This window comes from Carcharhinus amblyrhynchos, chromosome 8 (genome assembly GCF_965287045.1).
Source record: "Carcharhinus amblyrhynchos chromosome 8, sCarAmb.v2.hapA, whole genome shotgun sequence".
Classification (NCBI taxonomy): domain Eukaryota; kingdom Metazoa; phylum Chordata; class Chondrichthyes; order Carcharhiniformes; family Carcharhinidae; genus Carcharhinus; species Carcharhinus amblyrhynchos.
In genome coordinates, this window is record NC_137331.1 from 91,186,938 (window position 1) to 91,201,535 (window position 14,598).

Here is a 14,598-nt window from a genome sequence, read left to right on the forward strand (position 1 = left end):
GGCCGATCCGATGAAGAATTTCTCTGCACTTTCGTGAGCATCTGGGAGCCAGGGTGCGAGGAGATGTTGGGCAGCAAGAAAGCAGGCGCAGCCGTGGGCGTGGGGGAATTAGCTCAAGTGGTAGAGCGCTCACTTCGCATGTGAGAGGCAGTGGGATCGATGCCCACATTCTCCACTTTGATTTTTAACCTTTGGGCCAGATCTTCGTGCCCAGCATTCCTGCCGCAAAGTTCACACGTCCCCAGACTTGGTCCGCACGCTGCCGTCCGCACAGAGTCTGAATGACTTGCAGAGCTTTAGCATGCAAGCTGCCTTCATATCTGTCAGCAGTAAAGAGGGCAATGAGAGGTGAATGGAAGAAAAGAAGGTGGAAAAATAGCCCTGCCCTCTCTGAGGATTGAACTCAGGACCTTCAGATTATGAGACTGACGCGCTGCCTACTGCGCTAAGAAGGCACAGGCTGGCGTGCCCTCTACACTGCATGAGTAGATTTGCCATGGTCAGGCTCCACGCGGTCACAATGCAAAGAGTTCACGCAAGATTGGGGCAGATTAGAGAACAATATGGCAGCTTGTGATAGGAAGACAGACAGGTTATCCGTCACGACGTCGGCCCAAGCTGCAGCTTGACGCAGGCGGGCCGCAGCACAGCCAAAGCTTTGGCATCAAGACGTAGATGAAGCGCTCGAGGGCTAAAGGGCGCACTGTCACAATCAGCAAAGATTGTGGCTTTCAATGGATTTCAAAGATGTCGATGAAATGGAAAAACTACGGTGTGGAAAGAGCAGGCCGATCCGACGAAGAGGTCCTCTGCACTTTCTCCAGCGTCTTGGAGACGGACTGAGGAGATCCTGAGCGGCAAGAAAGCTGGTGCCACTGACAGCTTGGGGGAATTAGCTCAAATGGTAGAGCGCTCGCTTAGCATGCGAGAGGTAGTGGGATCGATGCCCACATTCTCCACCTTGATTTTTACCTTGGGGCCAAAGCTTCTTGGAGACCGGGCCTGACGGAAGCGTGGACAGCAAGTAAGCTGAGGCCAGAATTGGCACGGGGAATTAGCTCAAATGGTAGAGCGCTCGCTTTGCATGCGAGAGGTAGTGGGATCGATGCCCACATTCTCCAATCTGATTTTATCTTTGGCCCAAAGTTTCAGGCCCGTCCGTCACGTCATTCACTTTACGCATCTCCAGGCTTTCTCCACGCGCTGCCGCACGCACGCACGCACGCACGCTGGCAGGCGCAGAGTTTCTGAATGATTTGCGCAGTTGCCGCAAGAAGCTGCCGTCATATTTGTCAGCAGCAACGCTGGCAATGAAGGTGTCAAATACATCTGCTCTTTCACAAGGTGGAATCCAGGGTGCACACGTGATGAGACTCGCACGCTGCCGACTGCACCAAGAAGGCACACTTGGAAGTGCGCTGCACACCAGGTGACTAGAGTTGCCATCGTACAGCCTGCATCGAGCCACAAAGCAAAGTGTTGAGAAAAGACTGAGGAAATGACACAGCAATAGCTCAGCTTGTGATGCAGAGTCAGAAAGGGCCCACGGTGCAGGGCGAAGCTGGCGGCTAAGTGTATGCCTACAGCTTTGCCATGAAGCTGTAGATGAAGCAGTCAAGGGCTGAACGGGGCAGGGTGAAAATCCGCTGCGTGCGTGCGTGCGTGCGTATTTCAAGGATTGGCATCGAGCGCTCAGTCGGTCCGGCAGAAGGCACGAGGAGTACAGACACCAAAGTCGTCCTTAGGTCACGGCTTGAATGACTTCAAGAACGTTTGCGCGCCCGTCGAAAAGTAAGCAAAAGTTTCAGTGACAGCGGCACTCCTAACGGGACGACTAGTTTATCAGTGAACGCGCCGCTACGAAGGCAGAGGAGCCGTCTTTGCCTGTGGGAAAAGAGCCTCCAGACGGCTGCGATGTTTGTGCAGTTGCACGCGCGGGCCAGCGGCAGTGGCATTGAGCAGCGACACCAGCGAAAGCTGAGCCCTCAGCTGCAAGCAAAGGAAGATTGCTAACGCTGAGACAGGCTTCTCGCCTGCCTCCTCACACTCGTGCTGACTGACTGCTGTTTTCCTCTGGGCTCGCCTCGCTTTGAAGGTGCAAATGCAGCCGCTTGGCTGACGATTACGCGTCGAATGCCATTTCCCCTCGCGCTGACGGCACGAGCGCGGCCGCTGGCTCCTTTCGATTGAATGGCAAAATGACTGCGTTGAAGCAGCAGGCCGATCCGATGAAGAATTTCTCTGCACTTTCGTGAGCATCTGGGAGCCAGGGTGCGAGGAGATGTTGGGCAGCAAGAAAGCAGGCGCAGCCATGGGCGTGGGGGAATTAGCTCAAGTGGTAGAGCGCTCGCTTCGCATGTGAGAGGCAGTGGGATCGATGCCCACATTCTCCACTTTGATTTTTAACCTTTGGGCCAGATCTTCGTGCCCAGCATTCCTGCCGCAAAGTTCACACGTCCCCAGGCTTGGTCCGCACGCTGCCGTCCGCACAGAGTCTGAATGACTTGCAGAGCTTTTGCATGCAAGCTGCCTTCATATCTGTCAGCAGTAAAGAGGGCAATGAGAGGTGAATGGAAGAAAAGAAGGTGGAAAAATAGCCCTGCCCTCTCTGAGGATTGAACTCAGGACCTTCAGATTATGAGACTGACGCGCTGCCTACTGCGCTAAGAAGGCACAGGCTGGCGTGCCCTCTACACTGCATGAGTAGATTTGCCATGGTCAGGCTCCACGCGGTCACAATGCAAAGAGTTCACGCAAGATTGGGGCAGATTAGAGAACAATATGGCAGCTTGTGATAGGAAGACAGACAGGTTATCCGTCACGACGTCGGCCCAAGCTGCAGCTTGACGCAGGCGGGCCGCAGCACAGCCAAAGCTTTGGCATCAAGACGTAGATGAAGCGCTCGAGGGCTAAAGGGCGCACTGTCACAATCAGCAAAGATTGTGGCTTTCAATGGATTTCAAAGATGTCGATGAAATGGAAAAACTACGGTGTGGAAAGAGCAGGCCGATCCGACGAAGAGGTCCTCTGCACTTTCTCCAGCGTCTTGGAGACGGACTGAGGAGATCCTGAGCGGCAAGAAAGCTGGTGCCACTGACAGCTTGGGGGAATTAGCTCAAATGGTAGAGCGCTCGCTTAGCATGCGAGAGGTAGTGGGATCGATGCCCACATTCTCCACCTTGATTTTTACCTTGGGGCCAAAGCTTCTTGGAGACCGGGCCTGACGGAAGCGTGGACAGCAAGTATGCTGAGGCCAGAATTGGCACGGGGAATTAGCTCAAATGGTAGAGCGCTCGCTTTGCATGCGAGAGGTAGTGGGATCGATGCCCACATTCTCCAATCTGATTTTATCTTTGGCCCAAAGTTTCAGGCCCGTCCGTCACGTCATTCACTTTACGCATCTCCAGGCTTTCTCCACGCGCTGCCGCACGCACGCACGCACGCACGCACGCTGGCAGGCGCAGAGTTTCTGAATGATTTGCGCAGTTGCCGCAAGAAGCTGCCGTCATATTTGTCAGCAGCAACGCTGGCAATGAAGGTGTCAAATACATCTGCTCTTTCACAAGGTGGAATCCAGGGTGCACACGTGATGAGACTCGCACGCTGCCGACTGCACCAAGAAGGCACACTTGGAAGTGCGCTGCACACCAGGTGACTACAGTTGCCATCGTACAGCCTGCATCGAGCCACAAAGCAAAGTGTTGAGAAAAGACTGAGGAAATGACACAGCAATAGCTCAGCTTGTGATGCAGAGTCAGAAAGGGCCCACGGTGCAGGGCGAAGCTGGCGGCTAAGTGTATGCCTACAGCTTTGCCATGAAGCTGTAGATGAAGCAGTCAAGGGCTGAACGGGGCAGGGTGAAAATCCGCTGCGTGCGTGCGTGCGTGCGTATTTGAAGGATTGGCATGGAGCGCTCAGTCGGTCCGGCAGAAGGCACGAGGAGTACAGACACCAAAGTCGTCCTTAGGTCACGGCTTGAATGACTTCAAGAACGTTTGCGCGCCCGTCGAAAAGTAAGCAAAAGTTTCAGTGACAGCGGCACTCCTAACGGGACGACTAGTTTATCAGTGAACGCGCCGCTACGAAGGCAGAGGAGCCGTCTTTGCCTGTGGGAAAAGAGCCTCCAGACGGCTGCGATGTTTGTGCAGTTGCACGCGCGGGCCAGCGGCAGTGGCATTGAGCAGCGACACCAGCGAAAGCTGAGCCCTCAGCTGCAAGCAAAGGAAGATTGCTAACGCTGAGACAGGCTTCTCGCCTGCCTCCTCACACTCGTGCTGACTGACTGCTGTTTTCCTCTGGGCTCGCCTCGCTTTGAAGGTGCAAATGCAGCCGCTTGGCTGACGATTACGCGTCGAATGCCATTTCCCCTCGCGCTGACGGCACGAGCGCGGCCGCTGGCTCCTTTCGATTGAATGGCAAAATGACTGCGTTGAAGCAGCAGGCCGATCCGATGAAGAATTTCTCTGCACTTTCGTGAGCATCTGGGAGCCAGGGTGCGAGGAGATGTTGGGCAGCAAGAAAGCAGGTGCAGCCATGGGCGTGGGGGAATTAGCTCAAGTGGTAGAGCGCTCGCTTCGCATGTGAGAGGCAGTGGGATCGATGCCCACATTCTCCACTTTGATTTTTAACCTTTGGGCCAGATCTTCGTGCCCAGCATTCCTGCCGCAAAGTTCACACGTCCCCAGGCTTGGTCCGCACGCTGCCGTCCGCACAGAGTCTGAATGACTTGCAGAGCTTTAGCATGCAAGCTGCCTTCATATCTGTCAGCAGTAAAGAGGGCAATGAGAGGTGAATGGAAGAAAAGAAGGTGGAAAAATAGCCCTGCCCTCTCTGAGGATTGAACTCAGGACCTTCAGATTATGAGACTGACGCGCTGCCTACTGCGCTAAGAAGGCACAGGCTGGCGTGCCCTCTACACTGCATGAGTAGATTTGCCATGGTCAGGCTCCACGCGGTCACAATGCAAAGAGTTCACGCAAGATTGGGGCAGATTAGAGAACAATATGGCAGCTTGTGATAGGAAGACAGACACGTTATCCGTCACGACGTCGGCCCAAGCTGCAGCTTGACGCAGGCGGGCCGCAGCACAGCCAAAGCTTTGGCATCAAGACGTAGATGAAGCGCTCGAGGGCTAAAGGGCGCACTGTCACAATCAGCAAAGATTGTGGCTTTCAATGGATTTCAAAGATGTCGATGAAATGGAAAAACTACGGTGTGGAAAGAGCAGGCCGATCCGACGAAGAGGTCCTCTGCACTTTCTCCAGCGTCTTGGAGACGGACTGAGGAGATCCTGAGCGGCAAGAAAGCTGGTGCCACTGACAGCTTGGGGGAATTAGCTCAAATGGTAGAGCGCTCGCTTAGCATGCGAGAGGTAGTGGGATCGATGCCCACATTCTCCACTTTGATTTTTACCTTGGGGCCAAAGCTTCTTGGAGACCGGGCCTGACGGAAGCGTGGACAGCAAGTAAGCTGAGGCCAGAATTGGCACGGGGAATTAGCTCAAATGGTAGAGCGCTCGCTTTGCATGCGAGAGGTAGTGGGATCGATGCCCACATTCTCCAATCTGATTTTATCTTTGGCCCAAAGTTTCAGGCCCGTCCGTCACGTCATTCACTTTACGCATCTCCAGGCTTTCTCCACGCGCTGCCGCACGCACACACGCACGCACGCACGCTGGCAGGCGCAGAGTTTCTGAATGATTTGCGCAGTTGCCGCAAGAAGCTGCCGTCATATTTGTCAGCAGCAACGCTGGCAATGAAGGTGTCAAATACATCTGCTCTTTCACAAGGTGGAATCCAGGGTGCACACGTGATGAGACTCGCACGCTGCCGACTGCACCAAGAAGGCACACTTGGAAGTGCGCTGCACACCAGGTGACTAGAGTTGCCATCGTACAGCCTGCATCGAGCCACAAAGCAAAGTGTTGAGAAAAGACTGAGGAAATGACACAGCAATAGCTCAGCTTGTGATGCAGAGTCAGAAAGGGCCCACGGTGCAGGGCGAAGCTGGCGGCTAAGTGTATGCCTACAGCTTTGCCATGAAGCTGTAGATGAAGCAGTCAAGGGCTGAACGGGGCAGGGTGAAAATCCGCTGCGTGCGTGCGTGCGTGCGTATTTGAAGGATTGGCATCGAGCGCTCAGTCGGTCCGGCAGAAGGCACGAGGAGTAAAGACACCAAAGTCGTCCTTAGGTCACGGCTTGAATGACTTCAAGAACGTTTGCGCGCCCGTCGAAAAGTAAGCAAAAGTTTCAGTGACAGCGGCACTCCTAACGGGACGACTAGTTTATCAGTGAACGCGCCGCTACGAAGGCAGAGGAGCCGTCTTTGCCTGTGGGAAAAGAGCCTCCAGACGGCTGCGATGTTTGTGCAGTTGCACGCGCGGGCCAGCGGCAGTGGCATTGAGCAGCGACACCAGCGAAAGCTGAGCCCTCAGCTGCAAGCAAAGGAAGATTGCTAACGCTGAGACAGGCTTCTCGCCTGCCTCCTCACACTCGTGCTGACTGACTGCTGTTTTCCTCTGGGCTCGCCTCGCTTTGAAGGTGCAAATGCAGCCGCTTGGCTGACGATTACGCGTCGAATGCCATTTCCCCTCGCGCTGACGGCACGAGCGCGGCCGCTGGCTCCTTTCGATTGAATGGCAAAATGACTGCGTTGAAGCAGCAGGCCGATCCGATGAAGAATTTCTCTGCACTTTCGTGAGCATCTGGGAGCCAGGGTGCGAGGAGATGTTGGGCAGCAAGAAAGCAGGCGCAGCCATGGGCGTGGGGGAATTAGCTCAAGTGGTAGAGCGCTCGCTTCGCATGTGAGAGGCAGTGGGATCGATGCCCACATTCTCCACTTTGATGTTTAACCTTTGGGCCAAATCTTCGTGCCCAGCATTCCTGCCGCAAAGTTCACATGTCCCCAGGCTTGGTCCGCACGCTGCCGTCCGCACAGAGTCTGAATGACTTGCAGAGCTTTTGCATGCAAGCTGCCTTCATATCTGTCAGCAGTAAAGAGGGCAATGAGAGGTGAATGGAAGAAAAGAAGGTGGAAAAATAGCCCTGCCCTCTACTGAGGATTGAACTCAGGACCTTCAGATTATGAGACTGACGCGCTGCCTACTGCGCTAAGAAGGCACAGGCTGGCGTGCCCTCTACACTGCATGAGTAGATTTGCCATGGTCAGGCTCCACGCGGTCACAATGCAAAGAGTTCACGCAAGATTGGGGCAGATTAGAGAACAATATGGCAGCTTGTGATAGGAAGACAGACACGTTATCCGTCACGACGTCGGCCCAAGCTGCAGCTTGACGCAGGCGGGCCGCAGCACAGCCAAAGCTTTGGCATCAAGACGTAGATGAAGCGCTCGAGGGCTAAAGGGCGCACTGTCACAATCAGCAAAGATTGTGGCTTTCAATGGATTTCAAAGATGTCGATGAAATGGAAAAACTACGGTGTGGAAAGAGCAGGCCGATCCGACGAAGAGGTCCTCTGCACTTTCTCCAGCGTCTTGGAGACGGACTGAGGAGATCCTGAGTGGCAAGAAAGCTGGTGCCACTGACAGCTTGGGGGAATTAGCTCAAATGGTAGAGCGCTCGCTTAGCATGCGAGAGGTAGTGGGATCGATGCCCACATTCTCCACTTTGATTTTTACCTTGGGGCCAAAGCTTCTTGGAGACCGGGCCTGACGGAAGCGTGGACAGCAAGTAAGCTGAGGCCAGAATTGGCACGGGGAATTAGCTCAAATGGTAGAGCGCTCGCTTTGCATGCGAGAGGTAGTGGGATCGATGCCCACATTCTCCAATCTGATTTTATCTTTGGCCCAAAGTTTCAGGCCCGTCCGTCACGTCATTCACTTTACGCATCTCCAGGCTTTCTCCACGCGCTGCCGCACGCACGCACGCACGCACGCTGGCAGGCGCAGAGTTTCTGAATGATTTGCGCAGTTGCCGCAAGAAGCTGCCGTCATATTTGTCAGCAGCAACGCTGGCAATGAAGGTGTCAAATACATCTGCTCTTTCACAAGGTGGAATCCAGGGTGCACACGTGATGAGACTCGCACGCTGCCGACTGCACCAAGAAGGCACACTTGGAAGTGCGCTGCACACCAGGTGACTAGAGTTGCCATCGTACAGCCTGCATCGAGCCACAAAGCAAAGTGTTGAGAAAAGACTGAGGAAATGACACAGCAATAGCTCAGCTTGTGATGCAGAGTCAGAAAGGGCCCACGGTGCAGGGCGAAGCTGGCGGCTAAGTGTATGCCTACAGCTTTGCCATGAAGCTGTAGATGAAGCAGTCAAGGGCTCAACGGGGCAGGGTGAAAATCCGCTGCGTGCGTGCGTGCGTGCGTGCGTATTTGAAGGATTGGCATCGAGCGCTCAGTCGGTCCGGCAGAAGGCACGAGGAGTACAGACACCAAAGTCGTCCTTAGGTCACGGCTTGAATGACTTCAAGAACGTTTGCGCGCCCGTCGAAAAGTAAGCAAAAGTTTCAGTGACAGCGGCACTCCTAACGGGACGACTAGTTTATCAGTGAACGCGCCGCTACGAAGGCAGAGGAGCCGTCTTTGCCTGTGGGAAAAGAGCCTCCAGACGGCTGCGATGTTTGTGCAGTTGCACGCGCGGGCCAGCGGCAGTGGCATTGAGCAGCGACACCAGCGAAAGCTGAGCCCTCAGCTGCAAGCAAAGGAAGATTGCTAACGCTGAGACAGGCTTCTCGCCTGCCTCCTCACACTCGTGCTGACTGACTGCTGTTTTCCTCTGGGCTCGCCTCGCTTTGAAGGTGCAAATGCAGCCGCTTGGCTGACGATTACGCGTCGAATGCCATTTCCCCTCGCGCTGACGGCACGAGCGCGGCCGCTGGCTCCTTTCGATTGAATGGCAAAATGACTGCGTTGAAGCAGCAGGCCGATCCGATGAAGAATTTCTCTGCACTTTCGTGAGCATCTGGGAGCCAGGGTGCGAGGAGATGTTGGGCAGCAAGAAAGCAGGCGCAGCCATGGGCGTGGGGGAATTAGCTCAAGTGGTAGAGCGCTCGCTTCGCATGTGAGAGGCAGTGGGATCGATGCCCACATTCTCCACTTTGATTTTTAACCTTTGGGCCAAATCTTCGTGCCCAGCATTCCTGCCGCAAAGTTCACACGTCCCCAGCCTTGGTCCGCACGCTGCCGTCCGCACAGAGTCTGAATGACTTGCAGAGCTTTTGCATGCAAGCTGCCTTCATATCTGTCAGCAGTAAAGAGGGCAATGAGAGGTGAATGGAAGAAAAGAAGGTGGAAAAATAGCCCTGCCCTCTCTGAGGATTGAACTCAGGACCTTCAGATTATGAGACTGACGCGCTGCCTACTGCGCTAAGAAGGCACAGGCTGGCGTGCCCTCTACACTGCATGAGTAGATTTGCCATGGTCAGGCTCCACGCGGTCACAATGCAAAGAGTTCACGCAAGATTGGGGCAGATTAGAGAACAATATGGCAGCTTGTGATAGGAAGACAGACACGTTATCCGTCACGACGTCGGCCCAAGCTGCAGCTTGACGCAGGCGGGCCGCAGCACAGCCAAAGCTTTGGCATCAAGACGTAGATGAAGCGCTCGAGGGCTAAAGGGCGCACTGTCACAATCAGCAAAGATTGTGGCTTTCAATGGATTTCAAAGATGTCGATGAAATGGAAAAACTACGGTGTGGAAAGAGCAGGCCGATCCGACGAAGAGGTCCTCTGCACTTTCTCCAGCGTCTTGGAGACGGACTGAGGAGATCCTGAGCGGCAAGAAAGCTGGTGCCACTGACAGCTTGGGGGAATTAGCTCAAATGGTAGAGCGCTCGCTTAGCATGCGAGAGGTAGTGGGATCGATGCCCACATTCTCCACTTTGATTTTTACCTTGGGGCCAAAGCTTCTTGGAGACCGGGCCTGACGGAAGCGTGGACAGCAAGTAAGCTGAGGCCAGAATTGGCACGGGGAATTAGCTCAAATGGTAGAGCGCTCGCTTTGCATGCGAGAGGTAGTGGGATCGATGCCCACATTCTCCAGTCTGATTTTATCTTTGGCCCAAAGTTTCAGGCCCGTCCGTCACGTCATTCACTTTACGCATCTCCAGGCTTTCTCCACGCGCTGCCGCACGCACGCACGCACGCACGCTGGCAGGCGCAGAGTTTCTGAATGATTTGCGCAGTTGCCGCAAGAAGCTGCCGTCATATTTGTCAGCAGCAACGCTGGCAATGAAGGTGTCAAATACATCTGCTCTTTCACAAGGTGGAATCCAGGGTGCACACGTGATGAGACTCGCACGCTGCCGACTGCACCAAGAAGGCACACTTGGAAGTGCGCTGCACACCAGGTGACTAGAGTTGCCATCGTACAGCCTGCATCGAGCCACAAAGCAAAGTGTTGAGAAAAGACTGAGGAAATGACACAGCAATAGCTCAGCTTGTGATGCAGAGTCAGAAAGGGCCCACGGTGCAGGGCGAAGCTGGCGGCTAAGTGTATGCCTACAGCTTTGCCATGAAGCTGTAGATGAAGCAGTCAAGGGCTGAACGGGGCAGGGTGAAAATCCGCTGCGTGCGTGCGTGCGTATTTGAAGGATTGGCATCGAGCGCTCAGTCGGTCCGGCAGAAGGCACGAGGAGTAAAGACACCAAAGTCGTCCTTAGGTCACGGCTTGAATGACTTCAAGAACGTTTGCGCGCCCGTCGAAAAGTAAGCAAAAGTTTCAGTGACAGCGGCACTCCTAACGGGACGACTAGTTTATCAGTGAACGCGCCGCTACGAAGGCAGAGGAGCCGTCTTTGCCTGTGGGAAAAGAGCCTCCAGACGGCTGCGATGTTTGTGCAGTTGCACGCGCGGGCCAGCGGCAGTGGCATTGAGCAGCGACACCAGCGAAAGCTGAGCCCTCAGCTGCAAGCAAAGGAAGATTGCTAACGCTGAGACAGGCTTCTCGCCTGCCTCCTCACACTCGTGCTGACTGACTGCTGTTTCCCTCTGGGCTCGCCTCGCTTTGAAGGTGCAAATGCAGCCTCTTGGCTGACGATTACGCGTCGAATGCCATTTCCCCTCGCGCTGACGGCACGAGCGCGGCCGCTGGCTCCTTTCGATTGAATGGCAAAATGACTGCGTTGAAGCAGCAGGCCGATCCGATGAAGAATTTCTCTGCACTTTCGTGAGCATCTGGGAGCCAGGGTGCGAGGAGATGTTGGGCAGCAAGAAAGCAGGCGCAGCCATGGGCGTGGGGGAATTAGCTCAAGTGGTAGAGCGCTCGCTTCGCATGTGAGAGGCAGTGGGATCGATGCCCACATTCTCCACTTTGATTTTTAACCTTTGGGCCAAATCTTCGTGCCCAGCATTCCTGCCGCAAAGTTCACACGTCCCCAGGCTTGGTCCGCACGCTGCCGTCCGCACAGAGTCTGAATGACTTGCAGAGCTTTTGCATGCAAGCTGCCTTCATATCTGTCAGCAGTAAAGAGGGCAATGAGAGGTGAATGGCAGAAAAGAAGGTGGAAAAATAGCCCTGCCCTCTCTGAGGATTGAACTCAGGACCTTCAGATTATGAGACTGACGCGCTGCTTACTGCGCTAAGAAGGCACAGGCTGGCGTGCCCTCTACACTGCATGAGATTTGTCATGGTCAGGCTCCACGCGGTCACAATGCAAAGAGTTCACGCAAGATTGGGGCAGATTAGAGAACAATATGGCAGCTTGTGATAGGAAGATAGACACGTTATCCGTCACGACGTCGGCCCAAGCTGCAGCTTGACGCAGGCGGGCCGCAGCACAGCCAAAGCTTTGGCATCAAGACGTAGATGAAGCGCTCGAGGGCTAAAGGGCGCACTGTCACAATCAGCAAAGATTGTGGCTTTCAATGGATTTCAAAGATGTCGATGAAATGGAAAAACTACGGTGTGGAAAGAGCAGGCCGATCCGACGAAGAGGTCCTCTGCACTTTCTCCAGCGTCTTGGAGACGGACTGAGGAGATCCTGAGCGGCAAGAAAGCTGGTGCCACTGACAGCTTGGGGGAATTAGCTCAAATGGTAGAGCGCTCGCTTAGCATGCGAGAGGTAGTGGGATCGATGCCCACATTCTCCACTTTGATTTTTACCTTGGGGCCAAAGCTTCTTGGAGACCGGGCCTGACGGAAGCGTGGACAGCAAGTAAGCTGAGGCCAGAATTGGCACGGGGAATTAGCTCAAATGGTAGAGCGCTCGCTTTGCATGCGAGAGGTAGTGGGATCGATGCCCACATTCTCCAATCTGATTTTATCTTTGGCCCAAAGTTTCAGGCCCGTCCGTCACGTCATTCACTTTACGCATCTCCAGGCTTTCTCCACGCGCTGCCGCACGCACGCTGGCAGGCGCAGAGTTTCTGAATGATTTGCGCAGTTGCCGCAAGAAGCTGCCGTCATATTTGTCAGCAGCAACGCTGGCAATGAAGGTGTCAAATACATCTGCTCTTTCACAAGGTGGAATCCAGGGTGCACACGTGATGAGACTCGCACGCTGCCGACTGCACCAAGAAGGCACACTTGGAAGTGCGCTGCACACCAGGTGACTAGAGTTGCCATCGTACAGCCTGCATCGAGCCACAAAGCAAAGTGTTGAGAAAAGACTGAGGAAATGACACAGCAATAGCTCAGCTTGTGATGCAGAGTCAGAAAGGGCCCACGGTGCAGGGCGAAGCTGGCGGCTAAGTGTATGCCTACAGCTTTGCCATGAAGCTGTAGATGAAGCAGTCAAGGGCTGAACGGGGCAGGGTGAAAATCCGCTGCGTGCGTGCGTGCCTGCGTATTTGAAGGATTGGCATCGAGCGCTCAGTCGGTCCGGCAGAAGGCACGAGGAGTAAAGACACCAAAGTCGTCCTTAGGTCACGGCTTGAATGACTTCAAGAACGTTTGCGCGCCCGTCGAAAAGTAAGCAAAAGTTTCAGTGACAGCGGCACTCCTAACGGGACGACTAGTTTATCAGTGAACGCGCCGCTACGAAGGCAGAGGAGCCGTCTTTGCCTGTGGGAAAAGAGCCTCCAGACGGCTGCGATGTTTGTGCAGTTGCACGCGCGGGCCAGCGGCAGTGGCATTGAGCAGCGACACCAGCGAAAGCTGAGCCCTCAGCTGCAAGCAAAGGAAGATTGCTAACGCTGAGACAGGCTTCTCGCCTGCCTCCTCACACTCGTGCTGACTGACTGCTGTTTTCCTCTGGGCTCGCCTCGCTTTGAAGGTGCAAATGCAGCCGCTTGGCTGACGATTACGCGTCGAATGCCATTTCCCCTCGCGCTGACGGCACGAGCGCGGCCGCTGGCTCCTTTCGATTGAATGGCAAAATGACTGCGTTGAAGCAGCAGGCCGATCCGATGAAGAATTTCTCTGCACTTTCGTGAGCATCTGGGAGCCAGGGTGCGAGGAGATGTTGGGCAGCAAGAAAGCAGGCGCAGCCATGGGCGTGGGGGAATTAGCTCAAGTGGTAGAGCGCTCGCTTCGCATGTGAGAGGCAGTGGGATCGATGCCCACATTCTCCACTTTGATTTTTAACCTTTGGGCCAAATCTTCGTGCCCAGCATTCCTGCCGCAAAGTTCACACGTCCCCAGGCTTGGTCCGCACGCTGCCGTCCGCACAGAGTCTGAATGACTTGCAGAGCTTTTGCATGCAAGCTGCCTTCATATCTGTCAGCAGTAAAGAGGGCAATGAGAGGTGAATGGAAGAAAAGAAGGTGGAAAAATAGCCCTGCCCTCTCTGAGGATTGAACTCAGGACCTTCAGATTATGAGACTGACGCGCTGCCTACTGCGCTAAGAAGGCACAGGCTGGCGTGCCCTCTACACTGCATGAGTAGATTTGCCATGGTCAGGCTCCACGCGGTCACAATGCAAAGAGTTCACGCAAGATTGGGGCAGATTAGAGAACAATATGGCAGCTTGCGATAGGAAGACAGACACGTTATCCGTCACGACGTCGGCCCAAGCTGCAGCTTGACGCAGGCGGGCCGCAGCACAGCCAAAGCTTTGGCATCAAGACGTAGATGAAGCGCTCGAGGGCTAAAGGGCGCACTGTCACAATCAGCAAAGATTGTGGCTTTCAATGGATTTCAAAGATGTCGATGAAATGGAAAAACTACGGTGTGGAAAGAGCAGGCCGATCCGACGAAGAGGTCCTCTGCACTTTCTCCAGCGTCTTGGAGACGGACTGAGGAGATCCTGAGCGGCAAGAAAGCTGGTGCCACTGACAGCTTGGGGGAATTAGCTCAAATGGTAGAGCGCTCGCTTAGCATGCGAGAGGTAGTGGGATCGATGCCCACATTCTCCACTTTGATTTTTACCTTGGGGCCAAAGCTTCTTGGAGACCGGGCCTGACGGAAGCGTGGACAGCAAGTAAGCTGAGGCCAGAATTGGCACGGGGAATTAGCTCAAATGGTAGAGCGCTCGCTTTGCATGCGAGAGGTAGTGGGATTGATGCCCACATTCTCCAATCTGATTTTATCTTTGGCCCAAAGTTTCAGGCCCGTCCGTCACGTCATTCACTTTACGCATCTCCAGGCTTTCTCCACGCGCTGCCGCACGCACGCATGCACGCACACTGGCAGGCGCAGAGTTTCTGAATGATTTGCGCAGTTGCCGCAAGAAGCTGCCGTCATATTTGTCAG

General features: G+C 54.5%; 26 non-coding genes across 26 annotated transcripts; 19 read left to right on the plus strand and 7 right to left on the minus strand.

Moving 5' to 3' along the window:
* Positions 1–382: 382 nt before the first annotated feature.
* On the minus strand, positions 383–455 carry trnam-cau (transfer RNA methionine (anticodon CAU)). The gene has a single exon. It is a non-coding gene; the product is annotated as a tRNA-Met (tRNA).
* Positions 456–886: 431 nt separating this feature from the next.
* On the plus strand, positions 887–959 carry trnaa-agc (transfer RNA alanine (anticodon AGC)). Its single transcript has one exon. It is a non-coding gene; the product is annotated as a tRNA-Ala (tRNA).
* An 89-nt stretch (positions 960–1,048) lies between these two features.
* trnaa-ugc (transfer RNA alanine (anticodon UGC)) lies at positions 1,049–1,121 on the plus strand. Its single transcript has one exon. It is a non-coding gene; the product is annotated as a tRNA-Ala (tRNA).
* A 1,199-nt stretch (positions 1,122–2,320) lies between these two features.
* trnaa-cgc (transfer RNA alanine (anticodon CGC)) lies at positions 2,321–2,393 on the plus strand. The gene has a single exon. It is a non-coding gene; the product is annotated as a tRNA-Ala (tRNA).
* A 207-nt stretch (positions 2,394–2,600) lies between these two features.
* Positions 2,601–2,673, minus strand: trnam-cau (transfer RNA methionine (anticodon CAU)). The gene has a single exon. It is a non-coding gene; the product is annotated as a tRNA-Met (tRNA).
* Positions 2,674–3,104: 431 nt separating this feature from the next.
* Positions 3,105–3,177, plus strand: trnaa-agc (transfer RNA alanine (anticodon AGC)). The gene has a single exon. It is a non-coding gene; the product is annotated as a tRNA-Ala (tRNA).
* Positions 3,178–3,266: 89 nt separating this feature from the next.
* On the plus strand, positions 3,267–3,339 carry trnaa-ugc (transfer RNA alanine (anticodon UGC)). The gene has a single exon. It is a non-coding gene; the product is annotated as a tRNA-Ala (tRNA).
* A 1,203-nt stretch (positions 3,340–4,542) lies between these two features.
* On the plus strand, positions 4,543–4,615 carry trnaa-cgc (transfer RNA alanine (anticodon CGC)). Its single transcript has one exon. It is a non-coding gene; the product is annotated as a tRNA-Ala (tRNA).
* Positions 4,616–4,822: 207 nt separating this feature from the next.
* Positions 4,823–4,895, minus strand: trnam-cau (transfer RNA methionine (anticodon CAU)). The gene has a single exon. It is a non-coding gene; the product is annotated as a tRNA-Met (tRNA).
* Positions 4,896–5,326: 431 nt separating this feature from the next.
* Positions 5,327–5,399, plus strand: trnaa-agc (transfer RNA alanine (anticodon AGC)). Its single transcript has one exon. It is a non-coding gene; the product is annotated as a tRNA-Ala (tRNA).
* An 89-nt stretch (positions 5,400–5,488) lies between these two features.
* trnaa-ugc (transfer RNA alanine (anticodon UGC)) lies at positions 5,489–5,561 on the plus strand. The gene has a single exon. It is a non-coding gene; the product is annotated as a tRNA-Ala (tRNA).
* A 1,203-nt stretch (positions 5,562–6,764) lies between these two features.
* On the plus strand, positions 6,765–6,837 carry trnaa-cgc (transfer RNA alanine (anticodon CGC)). Its single transcript has one exon. It is a non-coding gene; the product is annotated as a tRNA-Ala (tRNA).
* A 207-nt stretch (positions 6,838–7,044) lies between these two features.
* trnam-cau (transfer RNA methionine (anticodon CAU)) lies at positions 7,045–7,118 on the minus strand. The gene has a single exon. It is a non-coding gene; the product is annotated as a tRNA-Met (tRNA).
* A 431-nt stretch (positions 7,119–7,549) lies between these two features.
* On the plus strand, positions 7,550–7,622 carry trnaa-agc (transfer RNA alanine (anticodon AGC)). The gene has a single exon. It is a non-coding gene; the product is annotated as a tRNA-Ala (tRNA).
* Positions 7,623–7,711: 89 nt separating this feature from the next.
* On the plus strand, positions 7,712–7,784 carry trnaa-ugc (transfer RNA alanine (anticodon UGC)). Its single transcript has one exon. It is a non-coding gene; the product is annotated as a tRNA-Ala (tRNA).
* A 1,203-nt stretch (positions 7,785–8,987) lies between these two features.
* On the plus strand, positions 8,988–9,060 carry trnaa-cgc (transfer RNA alanine (anticodon CGC)). The gene has a single exon. It is a non-coding gene; the product is annotated as a tRNA-Ala (tRNA).
* Positions 9,061–9,267: 207 nt separating this feature from the next.
* trnam-cau (transfer RNA methionine (anticodon CAU)) lies at positions 9,268–9,340 on the minus strand. The gene has a single exon. It is a non-coding gene; the product is annotated as a tRNA-Met (tRNA).
* Positions 9,341–9,771: 431 nt separating this feature from the next.
* On the plus strand, positions 9,772–9,844 carry trnaa-agc (transfer RNA alanine (anticodon AGC)). Its single transcript has one exon. It is a non-coding gene; the product is annotated as a tRNA-Ala (tRNA).
* An 89-nt stretch (positions 9,845–9,933) lies between these two features.
* On the plus strand, positions 9,934–10,006 carry trnaa-ugc (transfer RNA alanine (anticodon UGC)). Its single transcript has one exon. It is a non-coding gene; the product is annotated as a tRNA-Ala (tRNA).
* A 1,195-nt stretch (positions 10,007–11,201) lies between these two features.
* trnaa-cgc (transfer RNA alanine (anticodon CGC)) lies at positions 11,202–11,274 on the plus strand. Its single transcript has one exon. It is a non-coding gene; the product is annotated as a tRNA-Ala (tRNA).
* Positions 11,275–11,481: 207 nt separating this feature from the next.
* trnam-cau (transfer RNA methionine (anticodon CAU)) lies at positions 11,482–11,554 on the minus strand. Its single transcript has one exon. It is a non-coding gene; the product is annotated as a tRNA-Met (tRNA).
* Positions 11,555–11,982: 428 nt separating this feature from the next.
* Positions 11,983–12,055, plus strand: trnaa-agc (transfer RNA alanine (anticodon AGC)). The gene has a single exon. It is a non-coding gene; the product is annotated as a tRNA-Ala (tRNA).
* Positions 12,056–12,144: 89 nt separating this feature from the next.
* trnaa-ugc (transfer RNA alanine (anticodon UGC)) lies at positions 12,145–12,217 on the plus strand. Its single transcript has one exon. It is a non-coding gene; the product is annotated as a tRNA-Ala (tRNA).
* A 1,187-nt stretch (positions 12,218–13,404) lies between these two features.
* Positions 13,405–13,477, plus strand: trnaa-cgc (transfer RNA alanine (anticodon CGC)). The gene has a single exon. It is a non-coding gene; the product is annotated as a tRNA-Ala (tRNA).
* A 207-nt stretch (positions 13,478–13,684) lies between these two features.
* trnam-cau (transfer RNA methionine (anticodon CAU)) lies at positions 13,685–13,757 on the minus strand. The gene has a single exon. It is a non-coding gene; the product is annotated as a tRNA-Met (tRNA).
* Positions 13,758–14,188: 431 nt separating this feature from the next.
* Positions 14,189–14,261, plus strand: trnaa-agc (transfer RNA alanine (anticodon AGC)). The gene has a single exon. It is a non-coding gene; the product is annotated as a tRNA-Ala (tRNA).
* Positions 14,262–14,598: the final 337 nt, after the last annotated feature.